Source organism: Mobula birostris, chromosome 29 (assembly GCF_030028105.1).
Source record: "Mobula birostris isolate sMobBir1 chromosome 29, sMobBir1.hap1, whole genome shotgun sequence".
Classification (NCBI taxonomy): Eukaryota; Metazoa; Chordata; class Chondrichthyes; order Myliobatiformes; family Myliobatidae; genus Mobula; species Mobula birostris.
Window position 1 is genome coordinate 15,534,867 of NC_092398.1, and position 22,345 is coordinate 15,557,211.

At 43.4% G+C, this 22,345-nt stretch overlaps 3 non-coding genes and 1 pseudogene across 3 annotated transcripts; 3 read left to right on the forward strand and 1 right to left on the reverse strand.

Moving 5' to 3' along the window:
* The window catches only part of LOC140189847 (histone H2AX-like), an 836,563-nt pseudogene that overhangs the window by 67,914 nt on the left and 746,304 nt on the right, over positions 1 to 22,345 (forward strand).
* On the forward strand, positions 13,705 to 13,778 carry trnat-agu (transfer RNA threonine (anticodon AGU)). The gene has a single exon. It is a non-coding gene; the product is annotated as a tRNA-Thr (tRNA).
* Positions 18,223 to 18,307, forward strand: trnal-aag (transfer RNA leucine (anticodon AAG)). The gene has a single exon. It is a non-coding gene; the product is annotated as a tRNA-Leu (tRNA).
* On the reverse strand, positions 18,896 to 18,969 carry trnat-agu (transfer RNA threonine (anticodon AGU)). The gene has a single exon. It is a non-coding gene; the product is annotated as a tRNA-Thr (tRNA).

The window sequence follows — 22,345 nt, forward strand, 5'->3', positions numbered from 1 at the left end:
ATCGATGATACACAAGCTTCTAAGTAAAGCCGCAGTCATGCTTCCTTTGTAATGGCACTTACATGCTCGTCACAGGACAGATCCTCTGAAACGATAATGCCAAGGAATTTAAAGTTTGCATTCACCATCTCTGTAACACTCATGAAGTTAGCATTCATTTTGAGATGACTAGAATATAAAAAGCAAGGAAGTCCTGCTGAGACTTTGTAAGGCATTGCTGAGAACACCCTTGAGATATTGTGAGCAGGTGTGGGCCCCTTATTAATAAAAGGATGTTGGGGAGGGCCCAGAGAATTTCACGAGTATGATCCCCGGAAAGAAAGGGTAAGATATCAGCAGCATTTGATGAATCTGAGCTGTATTCACAAGATTAGAAGAATGAGGAGGGAGGGAACCCATTCTTTGCCTGTTGAATATTCAAAAGCATGGATAGCATTGCTGGGGGAGGAGGTTTCCTAGAGCCGGGTAGTCTAGGACCAGAGTACACTGCCTCAGAATAGAAGAACATCCATTTAGAACGGAAATGAGGAAAAATTTCTGTCACCAGAAGGTGCAGAATCTGTGGAATTCATTGACAAAGTTGGAGGAGGCCACAGAGGGATCACTGGATACAGTCATTCCCCAGTGGGCATGCAGTGTTTCCTGTCCTGCAGGGACTTTTCAGATACTGAATGCAGGTAAGGGAGGAGGTGAAGTGGCATATGTTGTGCTTGCAGGGATAAGTACCCAGAGGGAGATCACTGGGAAGGGTTCAATGAACAAGGGAGTCATGGAGAGCACAGTCTCAGCAGCAAGCAGAGTGTGGGGTGGAGGGAAAGATGTGCTTAGCTGTGGGATATCTTTGAAGATGGCAGAACTGATGGAGAATGAAGAGCTGGATATGAATGGGGTGGTAAGTAAGGACAAGGGGAACTCTATCCCTGTTATGGCAGCAGGAAGATGAGTGAGGCCGGATGTCTGAGAAATGGATGAGATGTGGCAGGTGAATGCATCAATGAGAGAGGAAGGCAAACTCCATTCTTTGAAACAGGAGAACATCTCTAATGTTTTGGGAAGGATGGCCTCATCCTGGGAACCGATACAATGGAGACGAAGGAACTGAGAAAAGGGAATGGCATTTTGACAAGTGATAGGGTGTAAAGGAATTTAATCAACATAGCTCTGAGATCCAGAAGTTTTATGGAAGATATCAGTAGACAGTCAGTCTTCTGAGTGGTTACAGAGAGATCAAGGAAGCAGAGAGAGGTGTCAGAGATGGACCAAAGGAATATAAGGGGAGGGTGGAAGTTGGAGGCAAAGCTGATGAAGTTGACAAGCTCAGCACGGGTGCAAAACGCAGCACCGATGCAATCGTCAAAAAAGCACAGAAAAATTTGGGGAGCGTTACCAATGAAGGCTTTGAACATGAAATGAACCATGTAGCCCACTTTCTTCACCAGTATCTCATCTCAGTGATGTGTGTTAGTGCACATCTTCAGACTTTTCCCACATTCCAAGCTGATACCATCTTGTCTTACAAACTTTCATTTTCTGTTACACAGTTTAGCAGATACTGTACCAAGCAGGAATCAAATGTAACTCTTTCCTTACACACTATCCCTTGATCCCTCATTGGTACCTTATGCAAGAACAACACACTGGACTAAATGCAAGTTGCAATATAACTACAGGAATTGTAATATTATAATTTAAGCAGCAGGATTATCGCAACGTGAATTGCATATAGGTAACAAATCACTGAACACAGCAGAGGCCTGACACTGCAGCTGCCCAATCTCTTGTTTAAGGCACTGTGCTACAAAGGTAACTAATTTATGACTTTGACAAGTTTGAAAAGGATCCAAGATGCAACACGAACTGATCCATGTAGACAACAAAAAGCTAGACATTATCTATCTTTTCTAAAATTCAAAAACCTTTAAATTCTCAACAACTCATGTTCTCAGTATTATTTATTGTTTATATAATTTGCACGATTTGTCTATTTTTGCACATTGGTTGTTTGTCAATCTGTGCCGTTTACAGATTTCATAAAATAAAGTATAGATTTCATAAAATAAAATTGCATATAAATGAAGTATGACTATGACTAAATTCCGTTGCATTTATTTTCCTGTAAGTGCCCACAAGAAAATTAATCTCAAGGTAGCATATGGTTTGATAATAAATTTACTTCGGACATGACAAATGCTGTTCAGTGACGCTCTTTGCTTTCATGAAGGGTTCGGTGATTTATTTATAATGTTCACAACGTTCCCAGCGGTTCCTCTGATTGACAGCTGCCTCTTTCTCTCTGGCCGGGCTGTTACCTTACCGTCACGTGACACCCTGCGATTTGCCGACCCTTGGCGCGTTGACGTCACAGAGTGGGCTCTTCGCTGACGTCGTTTCCCCGGCAACAGACCGGTCAGATCCGGGCGGCAAGTACAAAACCAGTGGGCAGGCAGATGGGGATTTAAGCTTTCAATAGCTAAAACTCAGATTATGTTTCACAAGAAGGATTAATAGACCTGCACTTGAATGGAAATTATATGGTCAGATACTTGAAGATCTGTCGGTGGTAAGATTTCTAGTCATATGGATGGGTAATAATCTGATCTGGAAGCACCATATCAGTAAAATAATTGATAAATATTAAATATTTAATATTCTCATGTGTCTATGTGGATACTACTGAGGTGCTACACGAAAATCTTTGTTGACCATTTTTAATTGTTTAATTAGATCACTTGTTGATTATGGCTGTGTGGCTTGTGCTCAGCTTCATCTTCAACTTTAAAAATGGATGTGATGCAAGCAAAAGGTTTAAGCTAATGTTGTGGTGCAATAAACGTCCCTGTTCCGGCTTTACAGGTTGAAATGGAACAATTACCCTCACATTTGCCGAGGTTGAACATGCTGGATTAATCTGAGGGGGCAGAGGAATGATCACCCTATGAAGGGTGTGGTGGAAACTGTTGGGAACATCAGAAGAAGAGTGTTTTTAGGTTTGGGTGGCTGGGTTCCTATCACGCTAAGAATATGGGTTTGTTGGATTACAAACTATGTCCTGTAGCATTCTTGGTAACCCCACCTTACTTTTTCCAGTGACTTTAGTTGATTTTAGATTACATAATTTAATAAAGTCTGAGGATTCTATTATGCCTCAGAGTCTGTTGGTTCATCGCCTGAGAATCTGTTGGTTCATCAATATATTAAGTAAAATTATTATGGTATGTTAATGATTTTTACAGAAGGATCAGAAGATAATTTAACTGAGAATGTTAGTGTGGCTGCTATTGTGCCTGAATTCCAGGTAATGATAAAAAAACAACTTGCCAACCATTTGTCAATATATACAACACAAATGGTTGCCATCATTTGAGGCTTACAGTGGGAGGAGGAAATTTGTCCATGTAAAGTTGTAATTTGTTCAGATTCCTCTTCAGTTTTGATGAGTTTTAAAACAGTTTATTCTAGCAGTAGGTCAGATTTACTGTTGGAAGCTCATCAAACAGTATTTTGTACACAAAGTATTGGTTTATGTGTTGGCTTTGTAAGGGTCTCTGCACAAAGAGGTGTTGAAGGGAATGGATTGTTTTGCTGAGAAAGCTGTTAAAAGTTCAGCAGTGGATATAAAACTCCCACTTATCAAATCAGAACGGGTTGGTAGGATTAAGAAATAGGATGTTATGTCAAGACTTGTGAGATAATGGGTATAAGGGGAGACACCTTTACAGAATACATAATACTATGGGGGAAGAGGGTAAAACAAGAAGGGAAGGGATTATTTTGACTTAGAATTGGGCATTCTATGCTTAATTATTCCTCATATCTTGTTGGAAAACATCACTCTGGGGTGTGTAGGTTCCGTCATCATTATGAAACAGTTGAACATTATATTTCAGTGTGAAGCATATAAGGTTGAAAGAAATCAAATGCAAACTTCATTGCAATCTTTGGGGATTGATAGTTTTCATTTAAAAGTTGTTAAATTATGGGAGTGACTTTAATTTAATTGTCAATATCGTCTTTCACTATTTACAATCTATTGAGCTTTTGGGTAATTTAGGTTTCATTTGAAAGAGAAATTGTATGAGTTTTATTTCCACAACTTTCTACACCACCTTCCAGTCCAGTTGGTGATGGTAATGCACCTTTAAGTTGGACTGCCAACTGGCATATAAAAAGTCAGAAGATGAAGTGGGGTCGTTCTGTACTTGCTGCATTTTGATGCCACTGTGAGCATCAGCCCCTTTACTTCCTGCCTGCCACCCTGGCGACAATGAGTGTTTGTCAGTTCCTTCCTGCCCTAGATCCCTACCTGATGTTTCCCATTCTCATCCTCGGGCTCACATCCCTCGTTAGTCCTCACATCTCACTCTCTCTATAATCTCCTCCCATCCTGATAACCTCTCACAGATCTGCTCTCATCACTCTGTGGTTCTTCTGCATCTACATATCTGCTTCCTTTTCAGATTGGAGACCTGTGACCAGTGCTGTGCTACGGGGATCCGTGCCTGCTTCCCTGTTGTTAGTCATGTATACTAATGATTTGGATGTGAACGTTGATAAGTAAGTTCAATGATGGCTGAAAAGCTGGTAGTAAGATCACAACAGGATGTGGATAAACAGGATGGAATTTAACTCACAGAAGTTCAAACTGTCCCACTTTTGTAAGTTAAACCAGGACAGGACTTAGACAGTAACTGGCAGGACCCAGGGAGTATTATAGAACAGCAAGACCTCAGAGTACATGGTTCATTGAAAGTAATGTCAGTGTAGACTGGGTGGTGGAAAAAGTCCTGTGTCCTAACTCTTTCATCAAGGAACTGAGTACAAGAGTTAGGGTGCATTATTATAAGTGTACAATATGTTGATGAGACTGAAATTGAATTGTTGCTGAGCAAGGAAAGGAAGTGTTTCAGCAGGAGTTCCAAGGAGAGACTGGAAATTCAGGGTCTGTTCTTCCCCAGAATGTGGAAAGCTAAGTGCTGAGCTTATGTAAAAAATGTTGTCCCTCGTCCCCACTTAAAATCTTTCCCCACTCCTTAAATCTATGCCCTCTAGCTTTAGACTCTTCTGTGCTTGGAAAAGTCTGTGTCCATTCACACTGTCAATGCCCCTCATGAATTTATATCCTCTAAGTTCATTCCTCATCCTCGTATGCTCCAGGGGAAAAAACCAGTGTCTACATATAACTCAATCCCTCCTTTCCCATAATATCATGGTGAATCACCTCTCCAGTGCAATCCCACCCATCCTATCGTGTGACATCAGACTGTGCACAATATTCCAGCTGTGGCCCGATTCATGTTTTTAAAAGTCCTTCCAACCCTTCTGTTCTGTGCCACAGCTAGTGAAGGCCATCCTTCTTCACTCTATCTATCCGTTTCTGCCACCTTCAGGGATCTCTATGTAACATGCTGTAGGGTTTCACTGCTGTGTAACATGCTGTAAGGCTTCACTGATCATGTAATAGTTTTCTCTGTAGCAGCAATGTTTGGGTTATGACTAGAGATAACGGGGTTAGGAATGCTGTTGTTCTTTCTTGTGAGCTGGAAGAGAGATTTTCGTGGTCTTTTTGGCGGGGGAGAGATGAGGAGAGAAGACGCGAATGGAGAGAGTTGGTAGACCGCCGGACAGGGTGGACTTAGAACAAGGGTCCGAAGGGCAGCGACGATCGGAGGAGGTCGATGGTGGACGATCGACTTATCAGTGAGCTCCAACATTGCGCAACAGATTATTTAATAAGATTGGGCCCTTTTTGTTTCTTTACTAACCATATAGTCAAAGTAAGAAATATAAAGCTTAATCATTTAATCCCATATTGTGTATTGTCTGTTGTTTCGGGGTACTGATTTGTAACAGGGGACACATCGCACAGAATCCACCCAAATGAGATTTTTTTTAAGTTTGGCCGGGCCGGGGGCTATCACCCCATATATTAAGCCGCTAGCAGAAGTGAGAGTTACATCTGTATCTGTACATCAAGATCCCTCTATTCCTCAGTACTCCCTCAGACCCTACCATTCAGGGAATGTCCTACCCTTATTTAACTGAAGGTAAGTGTTGTCTCACAGTTACCAAGATTAAATTCTGTGTGGCCATGGCAATTTAAATATTTCAGGGCCCCAACAGTCTCCACTGTTGTCACCCACAGTAGCCTGAGATACATCTAATCCGGCACTGGGGATTTATCCACCTTTGACCCTGCTAAGACATCTAATATCACCTCCTTTGTTAATCTTCATCTGCTCTGGAATTTCACTGCACCAACTGAAATCTCCAAACACAATGCCTTTCTCTTGGTGAATACAGCTGAGAGTTATTCATTTCAGACCCTGCCCACCTCCTCTGGTCCCGTACACAGGGTGTCACTTTGCTCCACAAAAGGCTCCACTCATCCCCTGGTTACACTCTTGTTCCTAAAATCCTTAAAGTACTCATTAAAATGTATATATTATTAACATTTGATGAGCATACCCTTAATCTTTCCTTCCACTGGTAATTCAGGGCTTGTCTTTGCCCTTCTAATTTCTCCCTTCAAACTCTCCACATACTCTCTCCATGATGAGTCTTTCCCTTTTACATTAGGAGAGTTTTAGACTCCTCTAAACTTTTTGCCCCTTTCCAGCTTAATGACATTCTTCCTATAAATGGGTGAGTAGAACCACACATAATATATTGTGGTCTCACCAGTGGCTTGTACAGAGCCAACATGAAGTCCCAACTCGTGTGCTCCAAGCCACAATTGATAAAGGCAATGTGCCAAATGCCTTCCTCGCCACCCTGTCTACATCTTTGGAGAACTATGTGCTTGTACTCCTTGGTCTATGTGTTCTCCAACACGCTTGAGGACCCTACTTGTTGCCACAGATACACCTGCGTGTGTATCATGAACACTGATCAAATTATTCTGTTAATTTATCTGCCTTTTCCTTGTTAGTTTTATTTTTCATCTCTTCTCACTGCTTCTTGAAATATTCTCTGTACTCTGGCCTACAAGCAACCTTTGCCTCTTGATATGGTCTTTGGTTCTATATTTACCTTGACGATTTTGGCTGACCACAGATGTTTCATATTTCATAGAAACATAGAAGATAGGTGCAGGAGTAGGCCATTCGGCCCTTTGAGCCTGCACCGCCATTCAATATGATCATGGCTGATCATCCAACTCAGAACCCTGTACCAGCCTTCCCTCTATACACCCTGATCCCTTTAGCCACAAGGACCATATCTAACTCCCTCTTAAATATAGCCAATGAACTGGCCTCAACTGTTTCCTGTGGCAGACAATTCCACAGATTCACCGCTCTCTGTGTGAAGAAGTTTTTCCTCATCTTGGTCCTAAAAGGCTTCCCATTTATCCTCAAGCTGTGACCCCTCATTCTGGACTTGCCCAACATCGGGAACAATTTTCCTGCATCTAGCTTGTCCAATCCCTTCAGGATTTTATATGTTTCAATAAGATCCCCCGCTCAATCTTCTAAATTCCAATGAGTATAAGCCTAGTCGATCCAGTCTTTCCTCATATGAAAGTCCTGCCATCCCAGGAATCAATCTGGTGAACCTTCTTTGTACTCCGTCTGTAGCAAGAATGTCTTTTCTCAGATTAGAGGACCAAAACTGCACACAATACTCCAGGTGTGGTCTCACCAAGGCATTGTACAACTGCAGTAGTACCTCCCTGCTCCTCCACTCGAATCCTCTTGCTATGAATGCCAGTATACCATTCGCCTTTTTCACTGCCTGCTGTACATGCATGCCCACTTTCAATGACTGGTGTATAATAACACCCAGGTCTTGTTGCACCTCCCCTTTTCCTAATGGGTCACCATTCAGATAATAATCTGTTTTCGTGTTTTTGCCACCAAAGTGGATAACCTCACATTTATGCACATTAAATTGCATCTGCCATGAATTTGCCCACTCACCTAACCTATCCAAGTCACCCTGTATCCTATTAGCATCCTCCTCACAGCTAACACTGCTGCCCAGCTTCGTGTCATCCGCAAACTTGGAGATGCTGCATTTAATTCCCTCATCTAAGTCATTAATATATATTGTAAACAACTGGGGTCCCAGCACTGAGCCTAGCGGTACCCCACTACTCACTACCTGCCATTCTTAAAGGTCCCGTTTATTCCCACTCTTTGCTTCCTGTCTGCCGACCAATTCTCTATCTACATCAATACCTTACCCCCAATACTGTGTGCTTTAAGTTTGCACACTAATCTCCTGTGTGGGACCTTGTCAAAAGCTTCTTGAAAATCCAAATATACCACATCCACTGGTTCTCCCCTATCCACTCCACTAGTTACATCCTCAAAAAAATTCTATGAGATTCGTCAGACATGATTTTCCTTTCACAAATCCATGCTGACTTTGTCCGATTATTTCACCGCTTTCCAAATGTGCTGTTATCACATCTTTGATAACAGACTCTAGCATTTTCCCCACCACCGATGTTAGGCTAACCGGTCTATAATTCCCTGGTTTCTCTCCCTCCTTTTTAAAAAAGTGGGGTTACATTAGCCACCCTCCAATCCTCAGGAACTAGTCAGAATCTAAAGAGTTTTGAAAAATTATCACTAATGCATACACTATTTCTTGGGCTACTTCCTTAAGCATACTGGGATGCAGACCATCTGGCCCTTGGGATTTATCTGCCTTTAATCCCTTCAATTTACCTAACACCACTTCCCTACTAACATGTATTTCCCTCAGTTCTTCCATCTCACTGGACCCTCTATGTCCTACTATTTCCAGAAGAATATTTATGTCCTCCTTACTGAAGACAGAACCAAAGTAGTTATTCATTGAGGAATGTTTGCATCGAGAAACGTGTTTGCAGACTGGATATTGAACTTTTTACTGTTGGACTTCGGCCACATTCCACCGTGATACAACACTTGGCGGCACAGGAGGTCGTTCCTGCCTGTGGGCATCAAACATGCAGCTCCTCCCGTGGAGGGTCAGACACCCTGAGCCAATAGACTGGTCCTGGACTTCTGTGTTTGCATTTTGCTGTTTGATTGTTGGTGGTTTTTGAATTGTTATATTTACACTCTATCCTTGGTTGGTGCAGCTGTAATGAAACCAAATTTCCCTTGGATTAATAGAGTATATCTATCTATCAATTGGTCTGCCATGTCCTTGCTCCCCATAATCAATTCACCTGTTTCTGTATGTAGGGGGCCTACATTTGTCTTAACCAATCTTTTTCTTTTCACAAATCTATAAAAGCTTTTACAGTCTGTTTTTATGTTCCCTGCCAGTTTTCTCTCATAATCTTTTTTCCCTTTCCTAATTAAGCCCTTTGCCCTCCTCTGCTGGACTCTGAATTTCTCCCAGTCCTCAGCTGAGCAACTTTTTCTGGCTAATTTGTATGCTTCTTCTTTGGAATTGATACTATCCCTAATTTCCCTTCAGTCACTGGTGCACTACCTTCCCTGACTTATTCTTTTGCCATACTGGGATGAACAACTGTTGTAGTTCATCCATGTGATCTTTAAATGCTTGCCATTGCATATCCACCGTCAACCCTTTAAGTGTCAGTTGCCAGTCTGTCTTAGGTAATTCACGTCTCATACCTTCAAAGTTACTCTTCTTTAAGTTCAGAACCTTTGTTTCTGAATTAACTATATCACTCTCCATCTTAATGAAGAATTCCACCATATTATGGTCACTCTTACCCAAGGGGCCTCGCACGACAAGATTGCTAACTAACCCTTCCTCGTTGCTCAATACCCAGCCCAGAATGGCCTGCTCTCTAGTTGGTTCCTCGACATGTTGGTTCAAAAAAACATCCCGCATACATTCCAAGAAATCCTCTTCCTCAGCACCCTTACCAATTTGGTTCACCCAATCTATATGTAGATTGAAGTTACCCATTATAACTGCTGTTCCATTATTGCACGCATTTCTAATTTCCTGTTTAATACCATCCCCAACCTCACTACTACTGTTAGGTGGCCTGTACACAACTCCCACCAGCGTTTTCTGCCCCTTAGTGTTATGCAGCTCTACCCATATCGATTCCACATCCTCCCGGCTAATGTCCTTCCTTTCTATTGTGTTAATCTCCTCTCTAACCAGCAATACTATCCCACCTCCTTTTCTTTCATGGCTATCCCTCCTGAATATTGAATATCCCTGAATGTTGAGCTCCCATCCGTGGTCACCCTGGAGCCATGTCTCTGTGATACCAACTATATCATATTCATTAATAACAATCTGCACTTTTAGTTCATCCTCCTTGTTACGAATGCTCCTTACATTGACAAACAAAGCCTTCAGGCTTGCTTTTACAACACTCTTAGCACTTATACAATTATGTTGAAAAGTGGCCCTTTTTGATTTTTGCCCGGGATTTGCCGGCCTGCCACCTTTACTTTTCAGCTTACTACTTTTTTGATTCTACCCTCATTTTACACCCCTCTGTCTCTCTGCACTTGTTCCCATCCCCCTGTTGTGAACTAACCTCCTCTCTCCAGTGTCTTTAATTTGATTGCCACTCCCGCCCCCCCCCCCAACCATTCTACTTTAACGTCACCTCGGTAGCCCTCGCAAATCTCCCTGGAACCTTGGATGTCTAGAGAGGTGATGAATTTAGTCAGGAAGAAAAAGGAAAAGTATGTAAAGCTTCAGAAGTTAAGATCAAATGAAACACGTGAGGATGATAAAGAAACCAGAAAAGAACTAAAGAAGGGATTTACAAAAGATAGGAGGAGCCTTGAAAAGTTCTTGGCCAGGAGGAATAAGGTGAATCCCAAGACATTGCATACGTACATCAAAAACAACAGAATAACCAGGGAGAGAGTGGGGCCACTCAAGGATAAAGGAGAAGCATTTGCTTAGATCTGGAGAATTCGTGTCAGGTACTTAATGAGTACATTGCTTCAGAAGTTACCATGTGAAAAGATATGGAAGACCAGGAGATCAGTGCTGAGTGTATAAACATGTTAAGGCATTTGGAAGTCAAGGAGGAGGAAGCATTGGGCCTCCTCATGAGTATTAAGGTGGGTAAGTCCACATGGCCTGATAGGATTTACCCCAGTATGCCATACAGTTGCAGCAGAATCTCCCTGCTCTTCAATTCAAAACCTCTTGCGATGATGGTCAACATTCCTTTTGCCTTTTTGATAGCCCAGGTAGACTGAGTGAATGAATCTCTTCCCAGACACAGAAAAGGTGAAGTATCCCTCACTGATCTGAATTTTCTGGTGCATCTTCAGCTTGGACGACTGCACGTATCACCTCCCACAGATAGAACAGGTGAACCATCTCACTACGGTGTGAACGTGCTGATATATCTTCAGTCTGGATGAGTGAATAGATCCCTCCCATACACAGAGCAGGTGTCCGTCGCCCAGTCAATGCAGTTGAGGAACTAATCTCCATTGAACAAATGCTGCTGTGTTCACAGCATCCCATTTCGAGTCGATTACACTGACTCAAAACACAAAACCTCATTTCAGACACAAAGCAGGTTTCCAGCTGACACGAGATACCTCTTCATCTCCACTGACCCACAACAGATATATTGGTGTTAGAAAGGAAATTTCTGGTCTCTCCTTAAATACTTGTACAGCAACAGCAAAACTGACCTGTAGTCTTTGAGATTCCTGTGCACAAACTCTTTGCTGTTTCTAACCTGTAAAAAGATTTACAAAAGACACCAATGCATGAAGGACAATATTTCGGATGAGATCATTGCCATCTCTATGGTGAGCGATGACCTCACACTGTTACACTGAGGTTTTACACAAATTGGAAGAACAACTTCTCATCTTTTAACTGGGCACAGGTCAGGCATCTGGACTGAGCACCCAATTCTCCGCTTTCCTGTCTGTATCAGAATAGGCAATTTCTGCGCATCATCAACCTGTGACTTGGCTCAGTCTGTCTCCATCAGTATTACTTCAACTTCTGCTCACGTCCCACAATGCCACAAAGAGCACATTATGTTGCATGGCCGATCCTGGAGACTTTCTAATTACTCCAGGTGATTGACCGTGGTGAACTAATGGCAATGCCAATGAATATGAAGGGACGTACAGTAGGATTTGTTATTGGAGAGTGGCACATTAGTGATGTGAAAGCTACAGGTCACTTGTTACCCAGTACCTAGTGAGAATGGTACAAAAATATGTTCTAATGGGTAGAAAGGTCCAGGAGGTAAATCAAATGTGATTTTCTCAAGAACTGAAGCTGATGGAAGGATTTTGTTCTTTTTTAATTTTTATGTTTTTATATTTCTGCCAGGGCAACTAAATCCACCAAACTGGGCTATGTTCTTCTGCTACTGACAACCAAAGGAGTTAGGTTTTGAAACAATTCTCTTACTCTCCACAGATACTGCCTGATCTATCAAGTATTCCACGCGGTGTTTATTTTCCCTTGCACCTTGCTGGCACAGACTCCAAACTTAGATAACTGCCTCGTTCTAATTCTCCACGGGACTAAGAGGGGGATTCGAAAACGGACACGAGCTTATCAGTTATATAAATGAAACAGAACATTATAGACGGAAATTTCATGTGGAGGTTGTACAATTCTGGGACTCATATCATTGGATGGCAGGTCCTAACCAATACAATGTGAGTGGATCCCAGAATCAGACGGTTTAAGTCTCCGTACAGGCATCAGGACCTAAACCAGTTATTGCTATGCATGTGTGCACGGTACCTTTAACAAATTCAAAAATTTTGCTCTGACACTTAGTAATATCACCGAAAAAAGTGATTCCATATATCTGACCCGAGATATCTTCCCGTTCAATTTCTCACCTGTTGAGTAATGCCTCGCGTTTCCCACTGGGGAAGGGCGAGCAATGTATCCACCTGCCGGGCAATGTATTTCCCTCAAGCAGCGTATTGTCACCCTCACTGCACACATTAACACCAAACCCAGTGTTATCAGGAACTCTGGGCAATTTTATTCCCTCATCCTATTGGCAAAAAGACTCAACAACAATCCTCAGAATGGCCGACTTGTCCAACCTCCCTGAACGGTCAACATCCGTTTACTGCTTTTCTCTCTGTTTAAGGCAAGCGAAAGCTTTATTCAATTTTCATTACAAACATTTCTGCGCACATTAACCAGGGTGTTCCTGCAATACGAAGTTACTCTACCCAATCATTCAGCCTTATCTATTCTGTTGGAAAATACCGAATAGATATGTCAGAGATTTTCTTTACAATCCCTTTTTAAAAATTTGGTTATTCCGACTATTTCTTACGTTGTTGTCCTCTGATAGTTAAATGCCTCCAGGTCTAACTCTTGAATGGTTCTTCCTGAGCTTCAAAGTTGTGACTCATCCTCACAGCACAGATGTTGCTTTAATCCTCCTTGCTTAAAGAGCCAGGACGATCACATTGCATGAAGCCACCCGCCACAGTGACTGAAGAAGTGCTTAAACTCATCAATTAACCCGTGACGAAGTGGTGACAATCCTTCTGCACTTCTCATGAGGCTTCAGGGCTGGTGAATCGGTCACTGCCTCCCGGCTGCGTGTCTGTGAATTGAAGCAATGTTCCGAACATTGTGAACTGTGGTGAGAATAGGAACCTATATTATGGATTTTGGATGAGTCTCAATACGGTTTACTTTGTTTTATCTTATCGTGACAGTCTGAATCTGAAGCATTTCTCTCGCTAGAAGACGAAGAAGAGTTAGTGCAAGTGAACTATCATTATGCCAGCTGCTGGACAACGCGAGGGTTCCGTGGCTTAACTGGTCAAAGCGCCTGTCTAGTAAACAGGAGATCCTGGGTTCAACTCCCAGCGGAACCTTTAAGTTATGGGGTGATTTGCCATGTGATGAAGGCGGCTTTCAGCAAAGCACTAAAAATCACAAATTACCCTCTAACAGAACATAATGCCTCAAAAAGGAGCGGAACAATGATACAGTGTATAAAATTCATCGAAAATGTTACAGGTCTGATTGTTTATGTGTCTCAGAAACATAATGCCGGTTTCAAATAGATGACACTAGCTTGTTTTGCCCTGATATAGCATTTTTACAGTTACAGTTTTTACAGATTGTTTTACGGTGACCATCATTTACAACATGCAGCCGTGATCTGCCTTATGAACTTACTAGGGAGGGAGGGAGGGAGGGAGGGAGGGAGAGAGAGAGAGAGAGAGAGAGAGAGAGAGAGAGAGAGAGAGAGAGAGAGAGAGAGAGAGAGAGAGAGAGAGAGAGAGAGAGAGAGAGAGAGAGAGAGAGAGAGAGAGAGAGAGAGAGAGAGACTGTGGTATGTCGAGTACAGGGTGAAACGCGAAGTCTTTGAAGTAACTGCAAGACTGTGTCTTTACTGTTGCTTTGCTCACGCTTGAGTGCCCGGTGGCGGGTGCCCATGATCTTTTTTCTGGTGGGGGAGGGGGGATTGCTGCTTGCTGTCACTTCCGCGAGAGACGGAGGGGAGCTCCAATCTGCCTCCCAATCTGCTCCTCTCTATCTCTGCTGCTACCAGGGGGCCTATAGAATACCCCCAGTAGAGTAACTGCTCCTTTCCTGTTCCTGACTTCCACCCATATTGACTCAAAAGAGGATCCTGCTACATTACCCACCCTTTCTGTAGCTGTAATAGTATCCCTAACCAGTAATGCCACCCCTCCTCCCCTTTTTCCTCCCTCTCTATCCCTTTTAAAGCACTAAAATTCAGGAATATTGAGAATCCATTTCTGCCCTGGTGCCAGCCAAGTCTCTGTAATGGCCACTACATCATAATTCCATGTATGTATCCAAGCTCTCAGTTCATCTCCTTTGTTCCTGATGCTGCTTGCATGAGGTACACACAATTCAGCCCTTCTACCCTACTGTCTTTACACCGTTTATTCTGCTTCTCTTTCCTCAAAGACACTCTGTATGTTAGATCTGGCTTTACTCCATGCCCCTCTTTCACTGCTCTATCGCTCTGCGTCCCATCCCGCTCACAAATTAGTTTAAACCCTCCCGAACCATGCTAGCAAACCTAGCTGCAAGGATATTGCTCCCCCTCGAGTTCAGGTGCAACCCATCCAGTCTGTACAGGTCCCACTTTCCCCAGAAGAGATGCCAATGATCTAAAAATCTAAAACCCTGCTCCTTGCACCAACTCCTCAGCCACGCATTCAACTGCCATCTCCTCCAATTCTTACCATCCCTGTCACGTAGCACTGGCAGCAATCCTGAGAACGTCACCCTTGAGGTTCTGTTCTTCAGCCTTCTGCCTAATCCCAAAACTCACACTTCAGAACCTCATCCCTCTTTCTGCCTATGTCGTTGGTCCCAACATGTGTCATGACTTCTGGTTGCTTTCCCTCTCGTACGAGGATGTCGTGCACCCGGTCAGAGACATCCCGGACTCTGGCACCCGGGAGGCAACAAACCATGCGGATGTCCTTCTCACGTCCACAAAATCTCCTGTCTGCTCCCCTGAGGAAGGCAATCGGTGACAGCGGTGGTAGATTCATTCACATCCTAATATCAATGCCTAAATACGGTCCAGTACATCGATGACAGCAGTGCTGTAAAGCTTCATCCACACCGCTTGTTCCTAACTTCACGGTCCTCATCACTGCTGCTGCCATCCTCAGTCTGTGATATTCTGCTGGGAGTAGAAGTACAGCTTGGTGTTCGGATGTGCCAAAGTGCAGGTGCGGCATAACACGGTAAGCATTTTTTATGATGGTGTAACAGTGATCGAGTGCTCAGCACGTGCCATGCTGGTGATTGTTGGTCTGAGACTTTCTCAAATGACCTGGCTGAAGACCCTCGGGATGATTAAGACGGTGTCACAGTGCGCTATCTAGTGATTGTTGATCGTGGTGCTCTGCTCCGTCAGTGCTTGCCTGACGACTGTCAGGGCTGGAATGTACATCAGTACTAGGATGTTGGCAAAGAACTTCCTTGGTAGGTAGAATGAATGACACCTGATCACTGGCTGTTCTAGGTTTGAGGAACAAGTCTGAAACAGGGCTGTCACATCTGAGCATCATAATGAACGAATCATGAAGTAAACACCGTTAGCTCTGTCATTACCTGATGCTGCCGTCCTGTCCATTCAATGGATGTTGTAACCCTCGGGCTGGAGAGCTGTTTCCAGTGCGTAGGACTGGGACATGTTGCTGTAAAGCAGAATACACAACGGTCGGTGATGTCCCACTGATACTACAATCTAGCTCTGTCTGAGGTCTTCAGTTTTATATTCTAGATACGGCACTTTCACCAGGATGGCAGGGAACACTTATTTCTTTCTGCATCTCCTCAGCTACATATTAATCTGTATTATCTTCTTATTTCTGCCTCGCTAGCACACTGTATGGGTATCAATCTGGAGATCTCCACCCTGGAGAAGCTGTCCCTTAATTTAGCATCTTACTCCTTGAATTCACTTTGCAGGACCTCGTCACTCTTCTAACCCATGCCATTGATACCAACTGGACCACGACCTCTGGCTGCTCACTTTCCCCCTGAAGAATTTCCTACTGAGGAATTTGCTAGGAATCCCGCGTTCTGCAGTCAACGTGCAGGAAGTGGCACTGTGCTTCCAAGGTTGTTAGGCTGAAAACAGCTCACAGGATCTTTCCCGGAACGGCGCGGGTGCTGCGGAAGATCGGCGTCGCTCCGCCTTTTATCCGAGGGAAAGGCCACGCGACATTTTCTGATCAGACCGAAATTGCTGCTGCGTGAAAGAAAAACGAGCGCAGTGAAGTTTTTTTTTGTTTCATAAATTGCAGGTTTCTTTTCAGGAAGTTTAATTTTGCACTGAAGTCTGTGCCTGTGGGCTGTACGGCGCGATGCTAGCGTGTTGGCCTTCGACTGACGAGTGACCAAATATAAGTAAAAATGTTTTGTTTCCAGAGACTGCATTATCTCCGCACTCGGTACAATGATAACCACAGTCAGATTCAAGTGGCGGATAACGTCGCCTGATGATGGAGAATCTTACAATCCAAGACATGGTTTGAAGTAATCGAGTCATTCACTCTTCACGCCAATCAAATGATCGCATTTTTCCCTGCGCATCGTGAACCGCGGTTTTGGTCAGGAAAAATGCGGACAGAGCCCTCGATCATTGACAAGACGGGAAATAAATTATTAACAATAAGTGTCATATTGATAAGATCGGTGGAAGGGAGCAGTTGGCTAGACAATCTGTTCAGCCATGACGTAATTGATTGCCAGAGCTTCCTGCTGATGTGTACAAATGTTTGCATTTTTTTCTGGTTTAGGAAAGAACCTGGAACTTGACGCCTCACAAACGTACGTGTGTAGCGGTGTGCTACACACAGCGCTAGAATAACCACACGGAGTCGGTGAGTTGGAGTTGCGATGAAAGAGATTTATTCAAACTTCGCGGCCTGCTTTAAAGCCTTCCCGTTCCCGCCCTCCCTGGGAGGGACTACTGTGGGGAATGCATATTCCCAGACCCTTTCCGCGCGCGGGATTTTGCCGCTGCTCGTGAAGATGTCCTGGCGCCCTTTTTGGCGCCGGCTCTCTGTCTGCGCGCGTTGTTGTGAGCTGGTTCGTGTGTGCTAGAAAGTGGGTCGCTACACGTGTACAATTTACTTGGGACCTAGTCCCGTTATAAGCACTGTTTAAGGATGGTAATCTTCATTACTTTTCAAATTAAAAATTCTAATTTGGAGGGCAACAGGCAGTAGAGTGCTGATGGAACAGTTTCCGGCGCAGTGCAATTGCAAGTCAATACTATTTAATCAAACAACTTCAAAAAATCTGTTTCAGTCAAATTGGAGGTTTGTGGTGGTGAGTTTTAGAACGGCTTTAAATATCCCAGAAAGATCTGAGTATAGATATTGGAGAACCGTTGTCAATGTGAGTGTTTTAATTTGAAATGTTCGGGTATGGAAGCTGGGATTGGTTGATGTGAATGAAAGGCTTGCAACATTTTGGAGTACATGTGCAAAGGTCGCTGAATGTGACAAGACAGGTCGACTGGGAGTGAATTTACTCTTTGCATCGGCTGGAAATGTGAATATTTAACCCTAGTGTTCCATTTGTGTGTTGAGAATACTCGTACTGACATCTGGCTGCAATCCGACAGTTTGAAGAGGCAGCTCTGTACCAGCGTTCTCTCTGGTCTGTTTTGGGTTGGAAAAAAATGGAAAATTCATGAAGCCTCAAGCACAGTGTGTGGGAGAATGTTTCAACGCCTACACCGATGGTATAAACTTTGAAGATTAACGTGGTCAACAAATCCAAGTCACTGTATAATGGTTAAAAAAACATGGTAGTGTGGCCGAGCGGTCTAAGGCGCTGGATTAAGGCTCCAGTCTCGAAGGAGGCGTGGGTTCGAATCCCACCACTGCAATCGCGAGTGCATGTCTTTGTTCTTTTCCGCCATGATTTTAGCTGCATTGAATTCCTAAATACTTTACAAAACAAAATGTTCCAGTAACAGTATCAAGGGCAAGGATATTACTGTGGGACTGCAGAACACTCCAGATTGGGTGGAGTTCGTGGCCTCTGTTTATCAAACATAGCGGGTGTGAAATTATTTATCATATGTACTTAAAAGTATTGAAAGTAACATCCAGCTCATTTCTTTAACGCCATCTTTCGGAGTTTTTGAAACATGCGGCGAACTATTCGGATATCAATAGGAAGGAGTTTTGAAACGCGGTGTGAAATCGTTTCTCAGTAAGACCAGGACAGGTTCATAAAGCAGATCATGGCCGCACTTTGTAAACCTTACACTTAAAAACGCAATAGCAAGCTAATCGGAAATGTAATCTATTTGAACCGTCGTTCTGCACCGTTTTCGAGGAATTCTATACAATATTATTGTTCCATTCCATTTTGTGACATTGTGCTGTGTGAAATGTAATTTATAGTGTAATTGTGTTAAGTGTAATTTTCCTCAAAGCCGCCTTCATCACACGGCAACTCACACCATAACTTAAGGCTCCGCTGGGATTTGAACCCAGGATATCCTGTTTACTAGACAGGCGCTTTGACCAGTTAAGCCACGGAACCCTCGCGTTGTCCAGCAATGTAATAATGACAGTTCACTTGCATTAACTCTTCTTCATCTGCTAGCGAGAGAAATGCTTCAAATTCAGACCTGTCAAGATGGGATAAAACAAAGTAGACCTTATTGAGAGACTCACCCCAAAATAGTCTGCATGCATAATGAACGTTCCTACTTTCACCACAGCTCATTTGTTGTCAGAACATTGCTTCTATTCACAGATAATCAGCCGGGAGGGAGCGGCAGATCCACCAGCCCCGAGACCTCACACGTGCGGAAGGACTGTCTCCACTTAAACAGAGAGAACAGCAGTAAATATGTGCTGACGGTTTGGGGCGTTTGGACAAATCCGCTAATCTGAGGATTGTTGTTAAACATTTTTGTCAATAGGCTGAAGGAATAAAATTGCCCAGAGTTGCTGATAACAGGTGTTAATGTGTGCTGGGAGGGTGGCAATACGCAGGCAAAAGGGAAATGCTTTGACCGGCCGATAGGTTATAATGAGCACCATGTGGGAAACTCGTAGCATTACTCAATAGATGAGAAATTGAAAGGCAAGACATCTCGGGTCAGATATATGGGATCACTTCTTTCGGTGATATTACTGAGCCTCAGAGGAAGCAATTCTGAATTTGTCAAAGGTACCGTACGCATATGCATGGCAATAACCGGGTTAGGTCCCGATGCTTGTATGGAGACTTAAACCGCCTGATTCTGGGATCCACTCACATTGTATTCGCTAGGACCATGTTAAAGGCCTTGCTAATGTCCATGAAGACAACATCCGCTGCCTTGCTTTCATCACTTTCCTGGTAATTTCGTCAAAAAACTGTATACGATTAGTTAGACATGGCCTGCCAAGGACGAAACTATGTTGAATAGCGTTAATCAGGCCCTGTCTATCAAAATACTTATATTTCCAGCACCAAAACATTTACCATCACTCTCATTAAGCTCACCGGGCTATAATTTTTCCGCTCATTTTTAAAGCCTTTTTCAAGCAATGAAACATCATTAGCTGTCATTCAATCCCCCGGCAGTTCACCTGTGGCTGAGAACGATTTAAGTATCGATGCTAGGGCTCCTTCAATTTCTGCACCAGCTTCCCAAATGGTCTAAGGAGATATCTTGTCTGGTCGTGGGGATTTATCCACACTAATTTTCTTCAAGACAGCAAGTACCTCCTCCTCTGCAATCTCTCTCCGGTGCAAACCACACTGCTGTTTTCCTCGCATCTATAGACTCCGTGTCTATCTGCTGAGTAAATAAAGGAGCAAGAAGTCCTATAAAGTCTCCACCCACCTGTGACACCTCTATGCATAGAAGCCCACGCTGATCTTCAAGACGACCAATTCTATATCTTGCTATCCTTTTGCTCTTAATATAGCTGTAGAAGCCATTGGGACTCTGAAAGTTTCAAAGATAAAAGTACATTTATCATGAAAGTATGTACACAGAATACAACTCAGAGATGTATCTTCCGGCAGGCAGCCACGCAAAAATAAACAGAAACACCGTGGAATTTGTTCAAAACAAAAATATATGGAACACCGAATGCGCGAAGTAAGATAACAAATCGCGCAAATGTCACATAGCACACAGAATCTTAATCATCAAACCAAGGAGTCCTTGAAGCGGTCTAGGAAGGTTCAGTTTAATTCAGTTCAGTTCTGTTTGGTGTTGTGTAGTTTGTTGATCGCAGGCTGCAGAGCCACTGAGCGTCAAAGCGCTCTGATCAAAGTTGAAAACAAAAGCAATAAAACGGAGAAACCATTAACACATGTAACATCAAACAGGGAGGAGACCGCACAGATCAAACTTTGTCCAAGACTCAAGACTCTTGAATCTTCCCCTCCCCCCACCGCCCCGGCAGGCGCGACCGAGTGGGTGAAGACCGGTTAAATGATGTGGGCTGACGGCAATGAACACCCGCTTGCTTCCGCTCTCATCCTCGTCGATTTCAACCTTCCTCGACGCTTTAATTGACGAGATCGGCAAGTAGTCATAGTCATACGTTATTGATCCCAGGGGGAAATGGAGCAGATCTTAGATCTGTGCTCTCTCGTTAGGCTGCGCATTCTGTTCTCAACCTCTCTAAATCCCCTCAGAGATACCAAAACGGCAGATCACTCAGTCGGTCCAAAAACACATGTTCAAACAATATATGTTGCACCGTTTCTTTTCAAGTGCACTCCATACAAAATCTGAACACACTTAGCAAACTCGATCACATGTAACCCTTTTACTGTATGGGAGTTCCAGTCAATATATGGAGATTTTAAACCAGCCTCTTCCACAGCCTTATTCTTCTTGCAACTGCCTGATAGCTGTGTACAAATTTACTACTCTGACTATTAGGTGTTCTATAATATAATCCCATTAATCCTTTTTTTTATTCCTGTTCCATCTATTTAGCCTCAATGGATGAGATCTCCAGTCTGTCCTGTCTGAACACTGCAGTGTCATTTTCCCTCATCAGTAATTCTAGCCCTCCCCCGTAAATCTCTCCCAATCTGTCACACCTGAAAGAACGGACATGTGGAACATTGAGCTACCAGTCATGGACCTCCTTCAACCAGTGAGGCTGCTCCTCCTGCAACCAATGTCATATTTCCACGTGCTCATCCATCGTACCTGCAATGCTTTCTCTATTGAAATAGACACAACTCAGAACATTATTCCCATCATGCTCAACCTTTTCTTTCTCGATTTTGTATGTTGGCTGAACAACATTGTTGCTCACAACTACTCCACAATTGCCCTGTCACTCTGGTGCCCATACCTCTGCAAATGAATTTAATCAAGAGTAAAATGATGTACATTGGAAGGTCAAACCAGGACTTGTACCATGAATCATCCCCCTAATGACCCTATCACTTCAGGCTCTGAGGCTGACATGAAAGCATGCTGCAGGAGGGTGAATCCATGAAATGCAGACATCCCAGACGGCGTACCTGGCCAACCACTAAAGACCCGCCCTGATCAACTGGCTGGAGAGTTCACTATCTTTAACCTTTTGCTTCCGCAGTCTGAGATACCCACCTTCTTTAAGCAGTCTTCAGTTATAACCAAGACTAACGTGGTAACCTGCTTCATTGACTACTATTTCATACCACTGTGATCAAGTGCTTTGAGAAGTTGGTCATGAAACACATCAACTTCTACCCGAGAAGTAACCTACCAGTTTGTCTACCACCACAACAGGTCAATAGCAGATGCCATTTCATTGTCTCTTTACTCAACAATGGAACATCTGGACAATGAAGATAGATAAGTAGATCAGGATGCTTTTCCTCGACCACCGCACAGCATTCAACACTATCATCCCCTCAGAACTAATCAATAAGCTTCAAGACCTTGGCCTCAATATCTCCTTGTCCA